This window comes from Nesoenas mayeri (genome assembly GCF_963082525.1).
Source record: "Nesoenas mayeri genome assembly, chromosome: 2".
Classification (NCBI taxonomy): domain Eukaryota; kingdom Metazoa; phylum Chordata; class Aves; order Columbiformes; family Columbidae; genus Nesoenas; species Nesoenas mayeri.
The window spans coordinates 131,011,276-131,033,618 of NC_137543.1; positions in this window are offsets into that span (position 1 = coordinate 131,011,276).

The following is a 22,343-nucleotide window of genomic DNA, read 5'->3' on the forward strand; positions in this document are numbered from 1 at the left end:
TCAGTGTAATCCACTGTAGTTAATTGAGCCTTACCCCTTTTTCTGTTTTCAGTGTAAGGTCTGGAAGAGGAAAGAGAGGACTGAAAAAAAAAAAAAAGAGAAAGAACAACCAAAAGTACAGGAACCTTGAAGAAACGAAGTTTTGAAATGTCTCAAAAGAGGTTGGATCAGCTTTGATAGTAAATATCATGTTCCAAATTCACATAAGAATCCAAACTTACGAGACACTGTGTCATTTGCTTCCTGACTGAGGGCCAGAAACTGCTCATCTTCTCAGAATTTTTTAAAAAGCTATTAAAAGCTTAAAAGCAGATAAGACTGTTGCACTTTATATTTGCATTTATATAGACATTTTACTTGTATTATATAGACATTCTAAATGCCCTTAATTATCTAAAATAAAGAGGTTTAGAAACTGCATGCGATAGGTAGGTACATCTCAAGCTCTTTGTAATGTTTTTGGTTTTATATAAAGTTATCCATCTACAAAGGCAGATATGAAATTATTATATGGTGATCTATAGTAAAATGTCAACAATTCTTCCATGGGTCTAATTAACTCTTCTTTTGTCTTTTTAGTATTCCCTATGCAAATGAGTGTAATACCACAGGAATGCAACAATTGTTATTAGCAAGTAATTAAAGGGTGCCTTGGTGACTAATGTTCTATCTTCAGGATACTGTAGAATATCCTAAATTCTGTATCCACAAAATGGTGTACAGTTTCTTGTGAAATTACAAAGTGAGCTAATAATTCATATTTTATAATATTTACTGAGTAAAAAGGGGTCATGCTACACTTTTTCCATTCACAAGCTTCAGCCCCAGACTTTTCAACCCTTTATTTATGAAAAATGAAATATTATGCTAACCATGACCTTTTAACAACAGCCTATTCACAGTGGCCAAAGGTTTTTATTGCTGACCTATTACTCTATTATAAAACAATAATTTGCATGGGTCTCCTTTTTTAAGCAAAACAAAATCACAAAGATTAAAAGAATAAGGACTAAAATTCCCTGAAACATTCACCAAACACAGAATTTCTTCTTGTTTCCTCTGCCAGAACATATCAAGCAAATACTACAATTTATAGCTTCCCCCCATCTAAATCATGAATCTAAACAGAAAAAAAAAAAAATCAGTTCTGTACATACCTCTCTTCCAGTAATTTTAAGTTTTCCCATGTCCATTAGGCCCTTACAACCTAATCTTGCTCTGCCAATTGCTCCCATGGTGAGATCATTAAGTAAATTATTTAAAGATCAAACAGCCTGCAGTGACAATGGAGTTCCATGTAAGGTAAATGCTTCAAAGCCCCCCTCCCCCCTTCTCAAATTATAGCTCTACAGGCTATTCATCACCTCTGGATGGGGCATGCCCCACCATTACTTGGCTTTTTGCTGCAGGCTAAGGTAGCACCACTAATTGGCCTTTGTAACAAAACTGACCTGTGGACAGGATAAAACTTGTTTGGAGCTTTAGAGACAACAATTATTCAAGGTTAAAAACACATCAATGCCACAGCTACGTCACTATAATAAGGGTGAATGAATTTCTTCCTCTTGGGTCTTAATGTGAAAGAATGCGTTCATGTTGTGCCCATGCCAAACAAAAGCTCCTTCAGGTAGTTGAACTAGTCTACTTTTCTTTCTTTCCCCCACCCCTTCTCTTTTAGCTCAAGGACAAGTAGGTCTATCATTTTCTTTATTTCTTCAGAGCCCCTCACAGTGAGGGCCCTTTGATCTCCAAGAATAATGGTAGATGGAACAATTTAACCGCTTCATACAGGTGCAGGAGTTTATTTGACAGGTTGCGGCTTTTATTTCTAGCACATTAGCTGCATGCATACAAATGGGCTCTTGACAGATTCAAGCAGGTAGATCAGATTTTTTATTTTATTTTAAAGAGGCCTCAACAAAAACCTGGCCACACCTGCAATGATGATACGATTTAAAATGTTGCATAAATTAAAGACAGGTAAGGCGACTGTGTTCCCTGCTGTGAATGAAGGCTGGCCACACCTGCAATGATGGTACGATTTAAAATGCTGCATAAATTAAAGGCAGGTAAGGCCACTGTGTTCCCTGCTGTGAATGAATTTTACAATTCGGGAAGACAGCATGTAGGAAGAAAAGCAGCTCAATCAGATAAACAAAACAGGATCCAGTCACTCGGCTCTTAAATTTAAAGAGCCTTTACCTGATATGAATTATTTAAGAACAGATTACTCTGCTAGACAAGAACTTATGTTGGATTGTGTATAACAGAGAACTGAATGTAGGATAGAAGCAAAGTGAAGGTAAACGTTTTCAAGTCACATTTATTCAGACTTGCACTTTTCCCAAAGGGAGATTATCTGTAGTCACTTATGATTATTAGTAGTGTAGTGAAAATCTGCCTGTAGAAGCTTTGTAAATTGAAGGATTTTTCCCTTTTTTTTTTGGTTTACACTTAGTTTAAGTGTCATTGAAATAGCTTGTGTAAGGAGATGCTATTCAAGAGCCTACCAGCTAATAACAAGTCTGCTAAATATTGCTTCTACAGACTGTTACCACTTAATGGAAGCCACACATGCATTTTATGTTTATTTGCCTCCCCTCTCCTCTTTTGAGCTTGACATTGTTTTTTTCAGTGCATTCCAGTTCTTCAAAGAATACTCTGACCTTCAAATCATGTATTCAATAAAAATAAGGCCCGGGGATGCACAGATCTTCTGCCAGCATAAATAATTTGTTTGGAAGTGTCATATCAAAACTGGTAATATAGACACAGTTATGCTTGCATCACGATATTTTTTACTGGTTTGGCTTATTTGATTTATGGAAATATTTATTCAAGACTAAATGTTTTTATGACAATATAAGTGCTTTGGTACTGCAGGACTATATAAACTTAAGTGTGCCACTGTATTTGAAATTATAAACCTGAAGGTCACATTTACATTACTCTCCATCTCCACTGACACAGCTGTGACAGAGTGGGATGTGAAGAGGTAAGACAGGTAGGTAGCACCAAGACAAACCCTACATAGCAGAGTACCAGTGATGATTAATCCTTTTCCGTCTGAACTACTGCATCCTTAGCAAGTGTGTTGTTGCAGTGTGCTGGTAATGTACTGCCTCACAGCTAACATGTTCCTGGGAGGCACATTGTATGTTCATCACATGTATGGTAACTATAGTAGTTGTTAAACAGATTTGGTGAAAATTACACTCCAGTTTTCCAGGCAAAATAATGTTCTCAGAGAGGTAAGAGAAGCACAAGACTGCACTGAGGAATAATTGCTGAGGACAACTACTAGTCAGTTTAACCGTTTCAAATTTGTGCATGGTAAGTCACATTCAAATTTCATTTAAACATGGGGTATTTTTTCAGGTGAGCTGGTGTTTCATTCCACATAAATAACTCATTCCAGAAATCAGCTTGAGCCATGCTAAAAGCTTAAATCTTTTAGTGGAAAAGTTGTTAAGAGAAGGTGCCATTCCTAGAGTGAACTTTTCACTGATAGAGTACAGAGTACTGAAATTCTGAGTTGGATGTAAACCACAGTATTTTTACTGGCACAGTAGAAGGCCCTTACATGACGAAGAAGGCCCTGGGAAGATTTCTGCTATTGGCACATCCCTATAATATTTGTGGGATCAGCTGATGGGAGAAGCAGTTTAACCATGCTGTTTCATGCTCCCTCTGCCTATTGTGGTTCCTGTGCTTACCCCATTGCTGTCATGCTGCCGGGTAAGAAACAGTCTAGTGTATGTCAGTGTAACTGCCTGAAAATTCTGCCTCCAGACAGTTTTCTAAGATGCTCTACCACTGATAAACTGGATTGCAAGCAGTTGCTGTAGAGCAGGCTAACACAGCTCACTGCTGTGGCCATTTCACCATGAAACTACCACCAGCAGAAGCGACGTGTCCTACCCTGAAGCACAGCAGATCGCTGGAGAACTCACAGTGTCCATGTCCCTGAGAGATTTGCTGCCAAAAGCCCAAACACAAAGGCAGGCAGCTCCCTCAGGCCACCCCGCAGGCTCTGCCATGGTCAGCTGTCACATGGAGGGACCCACCAAGAGATCAATATCTGAAACCAAATTCGATTCAGTATTAAATTCTTTCTTTTCCACTCTGCACCAGCTGTTTGGGGATGCTGACAAACAGGTGCTCCTTGTTCTAGAACAGACAGCCTCCTTCTTTGTTGTTTTTTGTTTGTTTGTTTGTTGTTTTTTGTTTGGTGTTTTTTTTTTTTTTTTCCTGTTAATTAAAAAGCAAATTGTCATTTAGAAAAAGCCAAACATCAGGATGTGAGAAAGACTGGCTCAGAGACACAGCAATGAGTCCTGTTGGCAGTCTTCTGCTCTAGCTCCCACAGCTGGAGCCCAAGAAATAAATGTGAGGTGCCTCAGCTGCCAGAATAGTTTCAATAAAAAAGGAGACATGAAATGCATTAATGATCTGATATTTCAGAATATCTAATGAAAAAAACAAAATTGAAGACTTATCCTGCTCTGCCTGTTTTGCCTTTTCTATTTTAACGTTGGAAATAAAATATGCTGCTGCAGATTGTATTTCTGTTAAAGCTATTACAGGTTTATGACAGTGCTAAAATGGTGCAACAAACATGGAAATTAGTATTACAGTCTTCTAGGGTTCTTTATTGCTTTTATTTAACTAAATATATAATGGCTTTGTGGCACTTAAATGTAAGTAAGTAGGTTTGTTTTTCAAAAATTTGAATTTGTGTCTGGCAACCAATCAATCAGACTTCAATTCCAAGCATTTTTTTTATATAAATCTTAAAGGACTCTGGAGCACCAGTTTCCCAATATTCAATGATTGAAACAAGAAAGAAGAAGTTGGTATATGTTCATATACTGAACCAGTGACAACGTGTGTTTGTAATAAATACTTTCTGAAGTTTTTATTTTTACTGAAGAAGCTTATAATTTTAATTCAGTGCTAGTGATAGTCAGAGATGACACAAGATAGATTTTTAATTATTCTAATTTTTTTTTGCAACGGACTTTCTAAAAAGATTGGTGCTTCAGTGGACAGTGTTTGCCCCTCCAGTAGATAAGTAATCAACACTGTGGCTTCATGTTTTGTGTCGCTGGCCAACTGAAATGGGATTCTCTTTCACACCATGGCACTGATGATGGAAACATCCATTAATTGTTTTCATGTTCCTAATGACTGTGAAATGACTGTGAAAAATATCTCCAGTGACTTTCTCTGGAATCACCCTCACTGTGATTTCAGCTGGATTGATATTCATTTCTGCAGTGATTTCCATGTACATGTAGGAGCTACTGTATTTCCAAGCAGAAATCCATTAGGAAATATGGAGAGTAAATAATTGTAATCATTATTTCTATCAGAGACAGCTTAATATCACAGAGCATATAGATGCCTTACATAGCCACCACCACACAGTTCATCTCTGCCAGCTCATTCCCTCTAGAAAACTCAGAAAATAACTCAACAATCCAATTTTTGGTTTCACTATTGAAGGTTGAAAAGCTGTCTCCTTTCTATATTTTTCAGAAATCTGGGTTTATTCTATTATTTAAATGAGAACTAAAATTTATACTGTTCCTATTGATTAAATTACATAATCCTTTTTTTTCCATATCCAGTTGATGATGTAACCATCTTAACCCATCATAAACTAAGCTATGTTTGAAGTTAGATAGAAAGTAAGAGAGACAGAAAATTGTCAGCTCACAAATGACCGGTGGAGAACTGTCATGACTTGCCTGTCATAGCGCCCTGCTCCAAACTCAAACAAATGTCAGGGATGAAGGCCCAAAATTGGATTTGGCAAAAATGGTTCCCCTCAAGTAACCACCTAAAACAATGAAGACTTTGGCTTGCTGAGATCAGCATAGACGTAGTAAAATAATTATTAAGGTTACTATAAATTAATTTTCAATACACACCTCCCATCAATTATATACTCTATTCAGTTCCTACATCTAACAATGACAGGTTAGCATATCTAGTGTGTCTTTTAAGTTATTATTTTGTCATCAAAATTAATATAATAATTATATATTGTTCTAGGCTATCTACATATAGAATATTAAGCAGCACCGAAACTAGAGATTTTTCTCACCTATACCGAATAACCAATATTTCTCGGTTTTACAGCTCTTGAGGTGTCTATTTGCAGCATTAAAGACAATGTGGTTTTTGGCCAAAACCTTCTTCATAACATTGCAGATCAGGATCACAAAATCTTTCTATGAAGAATTGGAAAAAAGCGAATGCCTTGCTCACAATTAAGGCATAATCCATTGACCATCTTATAGTCCATCTCACACACACCCAGCTCTAGTACAGAATGGCAGCACAGAATGCTACACTACCGTCACAAACACAATTGCAGTTTGAATATTGCTGACTGATGCAATGCTCATTTTGTTCACTTAGAGCTATGATTAAAAAATCTTCTCCTATTCATGAACAGACCTATGGCCATCAATTATGCTTGTTTATAAAGCCCAGATATTTTGCAAATCTTTTTTGTGAAAAATCATGTATCTCATCAGAGTGGCACAGTGTATGACAGATACTTCTAATGCTCCAGCTAAAAGTACCAAATATGTTGGATCCTGCATTTCCTATTTAATGTTGTAATACTTGTTGAGCAAAACTTTTTTCCAAGTTTGAATTCAGAGCCAGTGAAATCAATGAGAATATTTCCAGTGACTTGAAGGGCTTCAAATCTGACTTCTAACTGAGCTTGGAATTATCCAGATGTTTGGACCTGAATACATATTCAGCCAATTCAGGTAACTTTGCAGTCTTAATTTCTCAAAAATCTTACCTGTCCTGTTTCTGTTTTTCTATGCCAAATAGCTCAAGAGACTTTTTTTTTCTTATTTGTTTCTTTTCTGTTTCACAAGCCTCCTCCAAGGGGCTTTAATTTTAGGTTAGCTGCATTGTCAACCCGCTCCTGAAATTTGTCATCTAAATATACTGGTTAGTCTTGTTGATGTGATACTGGTTTCTTGACATTTTTAAGCAGATTTTGATCTTGAGTATCAGATCAGCTTAGACTATTATATGAGCCAAAGTATCATTGTTTTGACATCTCCACAGGGAAAATATTAGCTGCTTTTTTAAAATCAGATTATTTAAAAAACAGTTCTATTCTTATTTTACTGGTTTGATGCAGTTTGTTTGGGCTAGCACTGACCGCTTGCTGTTGTGAGTACAGCTGCAGGACTAAGTCAGTTGTTTATGGCTAGTTGATTTCTTTAATAAAAACAATGCTATATTGTTTACCAGTGCTACAGGATTATGTAAGTAGCATATTACAATTAATAGGAGGTGTATTTTCCTGAAAACATGGATTTTTTTCTTCTTAACCTATGAATACTATGGAGTATTATCACTTTCACCCCTGTATACTGAACCATAGCACCACATAATGCTACTTCAGTCCATTTGAGATGACTGCAAATTGTCATATTTTTTTGTTAGAATAATGATCAAATATTGATATTTCTTCAGTTCATACAAATGGATACAACCATTTTACACACAACTTTGTCAATATATTCTGATGTTCACATTAGGGATTTGGAAATCAATGTAGTTTTCCTGTTATTCTTTTATGATTAAATCAATTGGAGTTATTTACTCATAGCAGAAAATATGGGTGATTGCCAACCCTACGGCTTGGTGAATTGCTTTCTCACTGCTGCTGCCCTGTAATGAGAAGGTACAGGTTCTCTTCAGGGGTTGACTAAACTTGCTCATGTATAGCAGCAATTTGAGGTGCAGAAATTGTTTATTATTAAGGGCTAGCAATGTTTCCTGCCAAAGGGCATCTTCATCATTTGCCATTACATTAACATTGACAAAGCACGGTAATGCTAAAGCCCAGCAGTGCTGATCATATGGAAGGAAATAACAGATACTTGGCAATTCAGCTTAAACCAGCACACTTCATACTCCTGGGGTAGAGAAACCAGTTAAAAGACAATGGAATAATCAAATAAATGCGCAACAGGACTTTTGGAAATACAGTTCCTGAGATTTGGAGCTATAAAAAGATTTGTGTTAAAACTTCACATACAAGCTGCAGTGGCATGATCTAATGTTCTAGACCTGGCAAACAGATTTTGTTTATCTTTCAGAGGCAAGAATAAATATTAGTTTGCACAGAAGCTTTAAGTAAAGCTACAGTTAATGTGCTGGAATACAAAGCTTACATTGCTGGAGTCTAAGTTTCCATATTAATTTTATTTCTGCACGCATCATCCATACTTTTTCTTTTGGAAGGGTGTGTGTATACAGGTAATGTGTGGTTCCCTTGGTGCATTTAGAAAAAAGCACCTCTCATTCATTAAAATTATGTGAGTTACAGCCTATTAGGTTTACCTAAAACCTGATTAAGCATGAAGTCCCACTATTCTTATTTTGTGTAGCTCATTCCAGAACCTTAAATATGGAAGCATTATAATCTAACACCAACTGTTAAGGAAAAGAAAAATCACCTAGAAATACTTCTTTTTGCTGCAGTGCCCTCTGCTCAAAATTAAGGCAAATGAAATGGCACAATGAGGTGGTGAGCTTCCAAAGCCTTAAGCAAACACCTTTAAAAAAACATCATGCTGTGCACTCCTGTATGGCAGGTGCCATTACTTTTACAGGTGATTGTGTAAGAGGTTTGCATATCATTGAGGAAATCCATTTTGGTTCTTGTTCAAACAAACCTCATAAACATATAGATGCCTGTTATGTGTACATTTCCACCTCACCAACTTCAGTAGTATTTAAGAATACACTTAACTAACTTTTAATTAGAGAGACTTTCATACTGTTAACACCATGGAGATAGCTATTTGCTTCACATTCATTTGCTCACTTCTCCTCCTCACCAGCAATGTGCAGTGGTACACAAAGAGTCATGGAATTATAGGTAGAGCTGTGGTCTTGCTCCATACATCTTCAGACTGACTGTAGAAGTCCTAATATCCTGAAAACAGCAAAATGTTTCAGCACTTTTTTTGGCTGAGGAGAGATGATGATAACCGTAACCTAAGAAGTTTAACATTGTATGGGGGAGGGAGTAGCAAGTCTTATATCCGATGGAAAACAGATTTTTCAGCATTTAATCCACAGAACATGTTACCATTCATAGACAGTTTACCAAAATTTAAGAGCCTAAAGCTTCCAAATCAGATTTTCTCCTGAAGCAAAATACTTTCCATAAGTGAAAAACAGAAGAACACAGGTAGGTGTGTCATAGTGCCTTGATTCACTAAACCTTTTGAAGTTAGAGCAGCACAAGTCTTCCCTAGGTTTCACCAAAGCGAGGTGGTCCCTATCTAGTTCTGTATGCACTCCGTTGACTTTTACTGCATATGGAATACATCTCAAAAAAGCAAAATTTTGATTTTGGCAAACATAATGTTAAAGCACAGTCTTTTTTTTTGTAAAGGCATGAAGGAAGACAATTTCTGCTGTTGTCCCTGATGGCTCTATAACAAGCATATAGTTCTGCCATTTAACAATCATTATTATGAATGCTCAGAATATCTTCTGGAGAATTATCAGTTTGAGAAAGCCAAATGAAGAGGAAGAGAGAGGGAAAACCCTCAAAAAAGGGTAAGATTTTAAAAGCGAAATTCTGCAAAAAGGTTATGTCTGCCAAGCCTTAATCAAAAGTGATTTTTATGGCTGAGTTTTAAACTTCTTAATTCTGAGTCTGTAATGAAAGCTCTTACAGGCCCTTAAGTATATCAATAAGACTGAATGCCTCTATGATAAAAGTCAGGTGCCAATTCATATTTCTACATCTTAAACTAAACGCACAGCCAAACATGAACGTGAACAATGGCAAACTTGATAAGGCAGCAGTGTATTTAGTTCTCACTTAAAAATAAGAGGAGGTAATTTCTGTTCCTTGGCAGCAGTGATCCCATAAATTGATCTCATGGATTAATGTTTTAAAACATTTTCTCTTCCTTCCTCCTCTTTTGACCCAAACAGGCAAAGATTGAAATCTCCCATGCATACAGCTACTCAAGCCAAACCTTACCAAAGCATGACTAGGAAGCTTTTGTTTCAGTGGAAAGTGGCCATCCAAGTCTGAGTAATTTTAAGAAACTCAATCAAGACTCAAGAAAGTGGACACCAGGAGGGACAATGAAAGTGTGTGGATTTTTGTGAAGTTCATTGCTCTGGATTCAATAGTGCTTTAAAGTTAAGAGCTAGTTCTCAAAATCAATACCAGTATGAACTTAGACATTGAAGGAATGACTTAAAAATGTGTTATGGCCAAAATATTTGAAACAGACAACAATGAGTGACTGGCAGCATGGAGTGAAGTCTGCTCACAGGGACTGCCAGGACCCCTAGTAGTAGGAACAGCAGCAATTCAGGCTGGAGGTAATAAAGGTAAGTACAGGTGTCAAAATATCTGAATGCTTAAGGAGCACTGAAAGTATTTTTTAGCAATTGTAGAAAAGTGACTGTGTAATATACTAGGCTGATTCCTACTTCGACTTGTACAACTGCAAATCTACTGTAATTCTCCTGATTTCACCACTGTACCAGAAAAGCAGAAAGTCTCTCTGGATCCTTAAAAAGTGATGTTAATATTGACTGCACTTCTGAAACCGGAGAACACTGCAAAATTTATACATGTAATAAAATGAGTTTTCACTCATGAAGGTGACTCCTTATTTCCTTCTCTCTCTTCCTTCTGTGAAAGTGACCTTGCATACCTTTACAACTTTGCCAGATAGTGAAGGGAGGCTTCCCTCATGTCTGGTGGCTCTGTATGTTCAGAGTCCTGTGTTGGTGGTGTGCTGGCAAAGGGCTGCTGCGCTGCTTCCCCAGTACCATCAGCGCCTCATCAGCGTTCTCCTTTACCAGCCTGAATCTGACTAAGCATTCCAAGACCATTTCCAAACCTGGCTGTACTTCAAGCCATCATCTTGGTACATGTCGTCAATAAAATGTCGGTGGCCAGGTCTCTCTGGGTAAGCAATCTTCTTAATGAAAATAGGTCTGAAGTCATTATAAAAAATAGTGTTTTGCATATAAGCAACACAGTTAAATACTTTGATGTAACCTATTAAATTTTAAGTACAATTTTTTTAGGATATGAATGACAGGCCCTTTGAAAAGAGGAAATGTTAGTGTTCTGCGACTGCAAGCTTGATTTGCTAATAAAGACAATACCTTACCTCGAAGGTTTTTTTCCAGCTGCAGCCCCTGAAGCACAAATGTTGAGCATGTATCACACAGAACTGTCAGTTACTACTGGAGCCAGAAAATTGTTGTTTCAAATGTTACAGTACAGGAAAATCGCCTCTCTGCACTTGCTGCCAAAAAAATGACAGCTTAATTTATGCCATGCTGAAGCTACATTACAGAGCCATTCAGCCTGGCAGTTAAGTACACTCCATGCTCACATCTTCCCCCTGTGCAAGTGCACTGGGGAGAAATACACAGGGACTGTAATAAGGACAATTGGCTGCAGTGTTTTCCATGTCACTGGAACTAAATACAGGTGAAACAGTATCAGCAATAAAATACATCACCCGAACCCCATATGCAAAACACAATTCAGTGTGTGGATTCACGAATAATCAGGAAGGATGTGTGACAGAATTGTTATGCATGAAGTGGATTATAGAGAGGTTTACTTGTGTCAGACCCCTGAGTTTTATGTTGAAGGGAGGTGCTGAGGTATTACCCATGCCTTTGAAAATTATGTCAGTATCCTTGGTTCAGACCTTCAAAACTTGGCAATGTTTACACTTTCTGAAATTAAAAATCTGGCAGTATTAAAGCACAGCCTAGTGTCGATATTTGTCATCAAGGTTTTCAGAAGATATTAAAGATGCACATGACATTATTTAAAAATGAACCATCAGCCAAACAAACCCCATAAAATTATCATCTTAAATGGATCCTAAGATTGCTATGTAGTTTTTTAAGGGCAAAGCTTAATTTTGTTTGACGTTGAAACAATGATCATCCATGTAATAGAATGAAAGGAAATTATCATGTCTGTTCTTCTGCTTAGTTTATTCATATTAATCACATGGTAATTATGTCCAGAAAGATTGATCTTAAATAATCTTGCAAATGAAGAATTGTAATTCATTTCATAAACTCATCAAGATGAAAACCAGTTGATCTGGATGTCAGTTAATTTATTTCCCGTCTCCTTCCTTTTCTACTCAATGTTTGTACGAATATTAATGTGTGCAATATTAATGCCTACCATTTACCTTTAGAACGTTTTTGCTATGAACTAACTCATTCACAGCAGACTGGTTTCACAGCTGTCTGGTGAGGTGGAGGGAGGTAAAACAAAAGACTCCATGAAATAAATCAGATGCAGTTACTGAGATTATTAAAGAGTAGGAAGTCTTCTAATGTACTCACTCCAGATTTTGCTCTGAAAGCTACTCACAGTGAGTAAGACTGTGTATGAAGCCATTGTGGGTGGTTTGAAGAAAATATTTCTTAATAACTGGTAAGAATACTTGGAAATTCTGGGAATGACTAAATAGCTTCAGAATTCATTGTAACGTCATAAAAATGTTAGGCTTAGAACTGGCATGGTTTCTTCAGGAGCCCTTGTGTCTTGTGTGGTCTTGTGTCCACATTTACTTTGGCCTGAATTTAAGGTTTCCCAGTCCTGTTTTCACAGATTTTACGTTTTGAATGAATGCAAATACAGGAAATAAATCTCAGTTGAAATGAGTGAAATGTCTCTGTTAAACTAGAAATAACCAGCAATTTTTGTGGTCTTTATGCTGAACTGTAAATCTTGTTCTGGTTCACCCAAAAGAATCAAATGTTAGGAAGCCTTTCAGCAAGGCAAGATGAAATCTGTCATTAGTAAGGCAAACCAAATGAAAATAACATAATTCCATAATTTCACTTAATTTTCAACGGCAATTTAGTACATTAATACTAAAATACATTTTAGTGTTTTCTTGAAACCTCTCATGAGTTTCTAAATGCAAGCCTTTTCAAGCTTCTGTCATGTAAAACCCTATTCACTCCAAACTGGTCGTATAGCAAGGTTTTATCTTACTATGTTTTGGTGTTTTTTCTTTTCTCTCTCTCTGTGTAAAGACCTTGAATTTAGTCACTATATTTTGGTGCCCATTCATAGATTGACACTATCAAATCCATAAGCTCTTAATACACACAGGGCATTTCACACAAGGCGTTTTTTGTGTGATTAGAATTGCTGTAAATTATCCATTTTCATTTCACGAGAAATAGGTTCCTGTATTACAAAGGTCTGTGCCAATCCTATTCTTTGGAGAAAGAAACATGACGTTCTGTTTCTTAGGAGCCATAACTCATCACTAGTTCTGCCACATAAACAACGGACTTGTCTTAATGTGTATCTCTACTTATATGGACATGTACAAATTGTCTATACTTAAACTGTGTTGGGATTTAGAATATTATTATCGTACATGAAATAGGGGAGGCAATGAACTACTGCAATAATGAGTTTCACACTCATCAGTGATTAATGACCAGTTAATCAGACACTGAATGTGTTTCGTCATAAAATTAAACAACAAAGACATAGAAAGGTGCAGAGATGTCCCAGTTTTCAACTATGTAGCCCTAGTAATTTAGTATATTAACAAGAAGAAATGAGATTTAGAAATATAAGACAGTCATATTTTCTGATTTCTCCCGAGAAGACAGAAGCACACTGATGCTGGAATCAAAGTCTATCTAAAACTCCAACTTTTATAGTATTAACTAAAGTTTCGTAGTTTAGGCAAAGGATTCAAACTCTGAGAATCCACTTTATCCTAGAAACTCCCCCAAATCAATGTATGGCTGGTCATCAGGAAGAGCCACTGAATTAAATTTAGCATTGTTAGCATTGCTTTGGGCTTTAAAATTTATAATTAATGCATTCTAAGTTTACCCCAACTCAGTACTGATTGGTGTGAGGTTTTCTAGACTGGGAGAGACTTTTATTCTGTATGCCAAAATGCTTCAAATCATGAAGTTGTGTGTTCTGGGGCTACATAGATTTTCTGTGTCTGCCTTACACTCTGAGGGTATTTTGAAGTATAAGAATGAGGTTTCATATGAAATACAGGAATGTGTATGTATAACACCACATCCTTTGTTAGATTTCACGAACATTTAAAAAATTACACCTGCAGCAAGCATGCAATTTTGATTGTGCGTAATATGTGCCAATGCAGAACTGCTTTCTTTGTGGTTTTCTGTAGAAAAGAGAACTTGAATGATTGTAGATGAGGCTGAGCCATTATTTATTCCTCTGTGCCTTGGTTTACCCATCTGCAAAGGAAAATAATTGCTTAGTTTAAAAACTGATTGTCATTTTAAAAACATTTCAAACTGTTATTATGACTGTATATTCTCAGAGATATACTTCATTCCTCATGGAGGAATGATAAAATAAAGATACTTCTGAGCCCACAGAACTTCAGTTGCTGTATAAAAGAATAAAATTGTTCAGGCAGTTTTTTCTGTCTTCTTCATTTATTTGTATAGTTTGCTACTATTTGCCAGGGAGTTTATGGTAGTACACTTCACAGAATCACAGAATCACAGAATGTTAGGGATTGGAAGGGACCTCAAAAGATCATCTGGTCCGATCAGTCCATTGGGTGAATTATTCACTAATCTTGTCTATTATCCTAATGGATATGAGTGATTCATTGGCCACATATCATATTTCTTTCACTAAAGCTCTTTAGAACAAACAGGGACTAACAAGTAGAGAATTATATGAGATTTTCAGGAGAATGGGTGTTTGAACTAAAGTGACACAGCTATACATTTAACATTTTAATTGAGTAAATAATGCTGAACAACAGCTATGAGATTCACTGTGTTTTAAGGGCTACCTTTGATTCATTTAGCATTAGTCTGGAAAGTGTAAGAGAATCAACTTCATCAAGTTAGAAGATAGTCACATGAGTCACCAAAAATTTCAGCAACATGAGAGCTAACCTCAGACCTTTTGGACCACTTCAGTCATTTGTACTACACCGACCATATTCCTGGAAAGATAAGTGATTTAGGTGTGAATTCTGCATAATCATTATGGGTGAAATCTTGCCCTATTTACATGAGAAGAATTGCGAGAGTAATGACTTTTCCCATTGATCTGGCTTTTTTTTTTTTTTTTTTTAATTAGCATGAGAGTACATCTTGTATCATCAATGACCTAATGTAAAAGGGAACCAGTTAATCTGTAATGGTTCAGATGAATGTGTAGTGTATAAAACAGTATTTTATCATATTAATTCATTAATTCCATTACTTACTGGAAGACTGACAACTGACTTCAAGTACAAGTGTCCAACAGATCAGAAAAGTAGCAATACAAATAAATCATGTGATAAAAGAATAAGACTTCATTGTGAATATAACTTACTTAAAAGAAGAAATGCAAAGCCTGAAGACTGCAGTTAAGTACTTAAAAGAACATGCTCAAGTTACCTTTTAACTGTGAATTTCAGCCATTTCCACCAACCAAAGCTGATTAAGCTAAAGAAGGTACCTAGTAATTTCCATGTGGCAGACATTTACCTTTTCAAGAATTACTAGAAAAACAATTTCCAGAACAGAATAAAATCCTACATTTTTCAACAGGAGATGACAGGACATTAGAGCTGGGTTTGGTTTAATCATGTATGAAACATACCCTGCCTTTCTAAATGAGTGCTGCCTACAAAATCTGTATGTTTGCATTGGCCCCCCAGCATGGCTGGGAGATGAAGGCTGCATATGTCCATTTTCACTGTCGTATAAAGCTGGTAGGTTAACACTCATCGTCATGCAGACTTCCGTAAGCACCACAGTTTTCATTTGGCTCATGTTTCAGTAACAGAAACCTAGATCTAGCCCTCCTTCAGGTTATTGATGAAGAGTCTGAGAAATGCATTTACAAATTAATTAATTGCACAGATATGTGAATGAGTTAATTGCATATTAGATTAAACTGACGTGGACATACCTGATGATAAAATTATTGCAAAGATAAAATTCTTTGCTTCCATTTGTCAGAGTCATTATTGCATGTTTAATTTATATTTTGGAGGAATATAATTAACAAAGATCTTTTAGCAACTGGAAACAGATTACACCATTATTCTTCCTTTTACTGAAGGAGTAATATAGATGGAGTAGATTTGTTCAATGTCAACAAGCAAAAGTTACTCTATACTACAGTCTGTAAAACAATGCTTAGATAAGCATTAGCTGCTGCAAAGTTAATACTAGGATGCAATTTCTGGGAGCCTGTTCAGGACTCAGAGCTAGAATGCTCTTGCCAATGGTGCAGGACAGAACCACATCACCTTGGCTGGCCCATGGCACCCTCTGGTCCCTCTGAGGAAACTAGCCATTGGCTAGCCATTGGCTGGAAATACCCTGGCCAGCAGGTTAACTGGCTGTAGCATTGACCAAAGCAGCTATAAATCAGGTCATGGAGAGAAGATGGCTAGAGGCATTCATCCCATGCCTCTGACATTTTTGTTGCAGTGTAGCTCACCCTTTGCTGTATCTGTGTTCACTGGCTAATTTTTAACTCCTTTTACGTCACATGGTCTCTTAAACTAATAGTGTTTTCTTTTTCTAGAGCACTCAGTCTTGTCAGGTACAGAATGTGCGAAACAAACTTCCTGATTGGGTTAATTATTTAGGAATGGGGAGTGTAACATCTCATCAGACATGCATTGGGAAAGCCAGATTTTGCTTTTTTTCCCTTGGGGTAGCGTACTCCTTACAACATATGAAGTGTTAGGATTCAACTGCAAAAAAAATCAATGGTTGTACACAGAACTAGACTTGCATGTTGGCAGTCTCAAGCTGACTTTTCAAAACTGGAGATGTCACCTGAGTATTGCAGTATCTCACGAGCAATCTTTCATTGAAACAGAAAACAGTGTGACACAAGAGAAACCCTGTTTCTGTTTTCCCCTTTATTAGGAATTTCAGCATTTCCCGCACCTTTCAAGCCAAACTCACACAACCTTGATCTCATTCAGACATATCATTAGGAAAATAAGGTACCAGCAGATGTTTCTTCTTTCAGCAGCATGACCCATAGCCAATATCTAATATCTCTAAACTAAAAAAAAAATTTAAAAAAATCACAGAATCACAGAATCACTGAATGTTAAGGATTGGAAGTGACCTCGAAAGATCATCCAGTCCAATCCCCCTGCCGGAGCAGGAACACCTAGATGAGGTTACACAGGAACGTGTCCAGGTGGGTTTTGAATGTCTCTAGAGAAGGAGACTCCACAACCTTCATGGGCAGCCTGTTCCAGTGTTCTGCTACCCTCACTGAGAAGAAGTTTCTCATATTTAAGTGGAACCTCCTGTGTTCCAGTGTGTATCCATTGCCCCTCGTCCTACCATTGGTTGTCACCGAGAAGAGCCTTGCTCCATCCCCGTGACACTCACCCTTTATATATTTGTAAACATTAATGACGTCACCCCTCAGTCTCCTCTTCTCCAAGCTAAAGAGACCCAGCTCCCTCAGCCTTTCCTCATAATGGGGATGCTCCACTCCCTTAATCATCTTCGTTGCCATGCGCTGGACTCTCTCTATCAGTTCTCTGTCCTTCTTGAACTGAGTGGCCCAGAACTGGACACAATATTTCAGGTGTGGTCTCACCAGGGCAGAGTAGAGGGGAAGGAGAACCTCTCTCGACCTACTAACCACCCCCCTTCTAATACACCCCAGGATGCCATTGGCCTTCCTGGCCGCAAGGGCACAGTGCTGGCTCATGGTCATCCTGCTGTCCACCAGGATCCCCAGGGCCCTTTCCCCTACGCTGCTCTCTAATAGGTCATTCCCCAACTTATACTGGAACCTGGGGCTGTTCCTGCCCAGATGCAAGACTCTACACTTGCCATTGTTATATTTCATGCTTATTTTTCTCTTTAAGGAAGATAGAAACTCTGGAAAGCCTTGATTTGTCATGCAAACAAGTAAACAAATAGCAAGATAGAAGAAATTAATCTCCACAAGCTACCTTTGAAATTGTGTATTGCAAGATATACAGTGTGCAACTTATTGTGGCATCTATCAATATCTGTAATACTATGTAATCTATTCCAATACTTCAACTGATTTGAATTTTATTTCAGTCTTAGGAAAGGTAAGTTTTCTAGAAAGGGCATATGAAAATTTCAGAAATGTTATTACTATTAAACATTCATTTTCTAATTAAAAGTCATAAAACTATTTAAATAGTTTGTTAATAGACAAATAATCTTTTTTTTAATAACATGGTAATAATATCCTAATGAAAAAAGAACAAATAATTAAATAAAAAACCACTAGCAATATGTCCACATATTATTCTTAATGGCTTATGTTTCTAAACAGCACAGCAGTACGAACACCAACACTAGACCTAATCCCCAAAACTCTACTTGTGTCAGTTTTGTATCTTCAAGGGTATAAAATTATTGGACTAATGAGACTAATTACGGTTACTCAGGTAACTCTTTTCTTGATCAGGAGCACAAAGACCACAAGTCTGCAGCAGATGATCAATGGCAACTACATATTTTTCACTATTTTTTTAATAAGATTATTAAGCTTTAGAACATAGTATTTTCAGTATTACAGTATAAAACCACAAGTTTTATTTTATGCAAATGTGTGACTTCTCTAATTAAAAAAAAATGCCATATAGTCAGCTGGAATCTTCCTCTATATCATCAGCTTAGGAAATGAAAAAAATATAAAATGAAGTTATGGACCTTGCCACCTCTACTTCTGACTGAACTGCCCTCTTCCTGGTTAGGCTACGGCGTTGCTGTGTTCCGCTGGCCCAAACACAAACAGGACAGATCTAATTCCTTTACTGAAACAAAATCTCATGGTCTAGTCACTTAAAGCCCAAGAAGCAGGTACCCAGACACCTTCTCTATATAATTGATAACCATATTGCAAGTACAATAATGAATGCCTACACATGCTCTTCCTTTCCTCAATTTTCCCACCACTTGAGGATACTTGGGACATTTTTTTCCCCAAAGCACACCATGCCATCTGTCCTCATCTTCAGTTGAGACTGTCTAGGCTTATTTGGGTCCACGGAGAAGCACTGATGAAGACTCTGTACTTTTGGCCTCTTACACAAAATTATTCTTCCCTTCGTTCAGCTGAAACAGTGATTAGGCCATCTCAGTGGAAGAAAGTCTAAGTTACATACTGAGTTTTATTGGTCAATAGATATAAGTGGATTTTTATGCAAAAAGAAATAATAGTTTTCTATCAAAATGCTAGGAGGATACATTAGCTCATATGCAGGGTTCAGTTCAGGGCAAAATTCATCAAGTGTTTAAGCATGCCAGTACTCAAACCTGTTTGAATCTCAACACAAAATATTATGTAGTTTATTGTCTTAATTGCATAATTCTGTGCACTAGGATACTTTGCTTTCTTTAATTTTACCAATCATACCTTAAAATAGTAGCTAAATCACTACAAAACATGAATTGTAAAATTTATTTAGCAACAAGAAATGTCTTTTTCTTTTTTTGAAAGTGCTAGACATTGGAGGCACTGATCCTTTAAACTACCATTAACAAAAAAATTTCTCATAATAGTAAGTATTAAGATTTTCTTGTCACTCAAAAATATTGTAAGTCATATTTGGAAACAACTTTCTAAAAAAATTTTTTTTTAGACTCCATCAAGACAGATGGAGAGGAAGACAAGGGGAGCAACTAAAATGAGAAATGTAAATTCTTTCCTTCAAAACTGAAGTGTTTTATAATAAACAAAGAGCTAAATTTCTAGTTGCTAAGAGACCTACGTCAAAACAACTACCTTTTCCTTCTAAATAAGGACCCAGCGTAGGCTACTGTTTAACTCTTTGTGATCTCCAGCTTTCTGCATCATAATGTGGAGAATGAGCAAGAGAAAAAAAAAAATGTAACTACAACAAAGACAGTTAATAAAACATAATGTTCTTAATTATTTCATTCATTTGTATTTAGGATGTTATCAAAGCTTCCTTTTCTTTTCCTCAGGAGAAAAATGCAAGGACATGTCAGAGTACATAAAATTACTGTGTTTTGTTTAAGTAATAAGATAAACTGTCTCCAGAATGTGAACCTTTTTTTAAAAAAATGAAAAGGAATGTTTTGAGCAATATGTTTAGTTTAAGTAGTGTCTGTATTGTATTGACTAGCTCTCACAGTGTTTGTGTCTTTGATCCACCATGTGAGAGAATGTGTGGCTGCAGGCCAGCAATAACAACCACAGAAACATTAAAAGAGTCAAGAGCTTTTCCCTTTTTTCCCTTCCCCCCGCCCCGCTCCCCCCGCCGTTTTTATGTCAAGGAAATCAAACACACAGCTAAAGGGCATCATAAATATATCTGATCACTGTTCAGGGGGTTTCCAAAATGAGCCACTGGAGAGACTATCTTTATTGCAAGGCCAATCCCAGATTTAATCAAAGCAAATGTGCTTTAAAACCTAGTTGATTAAACTGGAGTAAATGTCAAAACAAAGGCCAGAGAACAGTATTTACAGAGAAGACATGTCCCTCTCATTTGTGCAATGCCAAGGACAAGTTTCTGCACCATTCTGAGCGCTGTATTATTCATCAGGAAATCCATCCAAAGTACCCTCTTCTGGGCTTTGGGCGAGGATGAAGAGGAGGCACTGTATAATACAGAAGGTATTCTGTAGCATTTCAGGTGCTTCGGTGTCTCCATAGATACTTCTTATAACTTTCTTATTCAGCATTCAATGAGGCTCCTTCCCTTCCTTAACCACAAGACTATGAACTATAGTTATTTATAACTTTTGGGGTCCAGCTCTTTAAACAGTCCTACCTGTGAAGCCAAACTTCCTCACAAAGGACCACCGCATGTGGTGTATGAGTTCCTCCAACAGACCTTGTCTCCCTGCAGGTCTAGTGGAAGAGAAAAATACCAACTCTCACTTTGATTTAACTTGAGCTCTATAGACAACATGCCATCTAGATTATAATTTCTGACAGTAGAAGAGGTGGAAATCGACACCTGCTTCCAGATTCTTGCTGACTGCTGAAGTGCTTGGGACTTTTTTTTCCAACAGAGAAAAGAATTTCAAAAGACAGCAGATTAAGATTAGCAGACTGTGGGAAACTTGATTGTTGCCAGACTGAACCATAATAGGGCAAGTGCTGCTCTTTATCCATAATGAACAAATGGGGTATAAAAGTGCATACAAAAGAAACTTAACCAGTGAAAAGGGTCAAAATATTCTGAGTAGTTTGTCATAGCTGGCAAAAAGCTGAAAGCCAACAGGGGAGTCATGTATATAGCAGTTCTCCCTCCAAAAGTTGGCTCTGTTTCTTCTAGCTTCCTAATGGACCTACAGCCTTTTAGGAATAATGCGATTTTCCAGCTCCTCCTCCTGATTACTTCAAATACCTTGACTCTCTTGGAGAACAGACCTGTCCATCACTCCATACTTGTCTGCTGAACTGTCATTGGGAAATACGTGATATTTCAGCTCCTTGGCCCTGTCTGCAGCAACAGTTCCTTGAGAAATAGAAATGACCTGTAAATGCTATCCAGTCTTAGGACCATTTCAATCATAATAAGCACAACAATAATGAGCTGTACCTCAGTGTACACAAGACTTCAGTGTCAGTGAAAAGGATTGCATGGGCCCTTGGTTTCTCATCTTTGCTTTTTAAAATTCATCTAAGTTAATTTTTCACTCCTGCTTTGTCATTTGTTAGGAGATTACATGCAAAAGGTCTATGGAGCATGATGTCATTGTATTTACAATGCAAGAGTCAACTGCAGTGGGGCTGAGTCATCTCTCCTCCATACACTATTGCTATGTTCATGTTCAATAACTTTTGGTGATTCAAAGGTCACCAGAGTAGTCCAATGCATTTAGTAAAGTTAGTTCAGATATATGCTACAATAAACGAAAGAAGACTTAGCTCAGTAATTAAAAAATACTTAAGAGAAGGGAGAAGCTAGCAGAGAGAGCTCTGAAAAGCCAACTGCTAAGTCAGGTGTGTGACATACCTCTTAGATATCCTAAATACTTTGATGGGGGGAAGAAAAGAAAAGGGGAAATCATTTGCTTTTAGTTGCTGCCAGTTCTCTTTCAAGAGTATTGTGAGAAAAATCGAGTGTGGGTGGCTGATCCAGTATAGAATATAGAACTGCAAACATGAGTTATTAGAGTTAGTTTCCTCAACAGCCAGCAAGAGAGAGCTTCATCTTTTGTTTGGATGTTATCATCATATGGATTACCTTATAGGCACAGAGATATTATTCTTCTTGGAATCTGCTCTCCCACAAGATGAATTC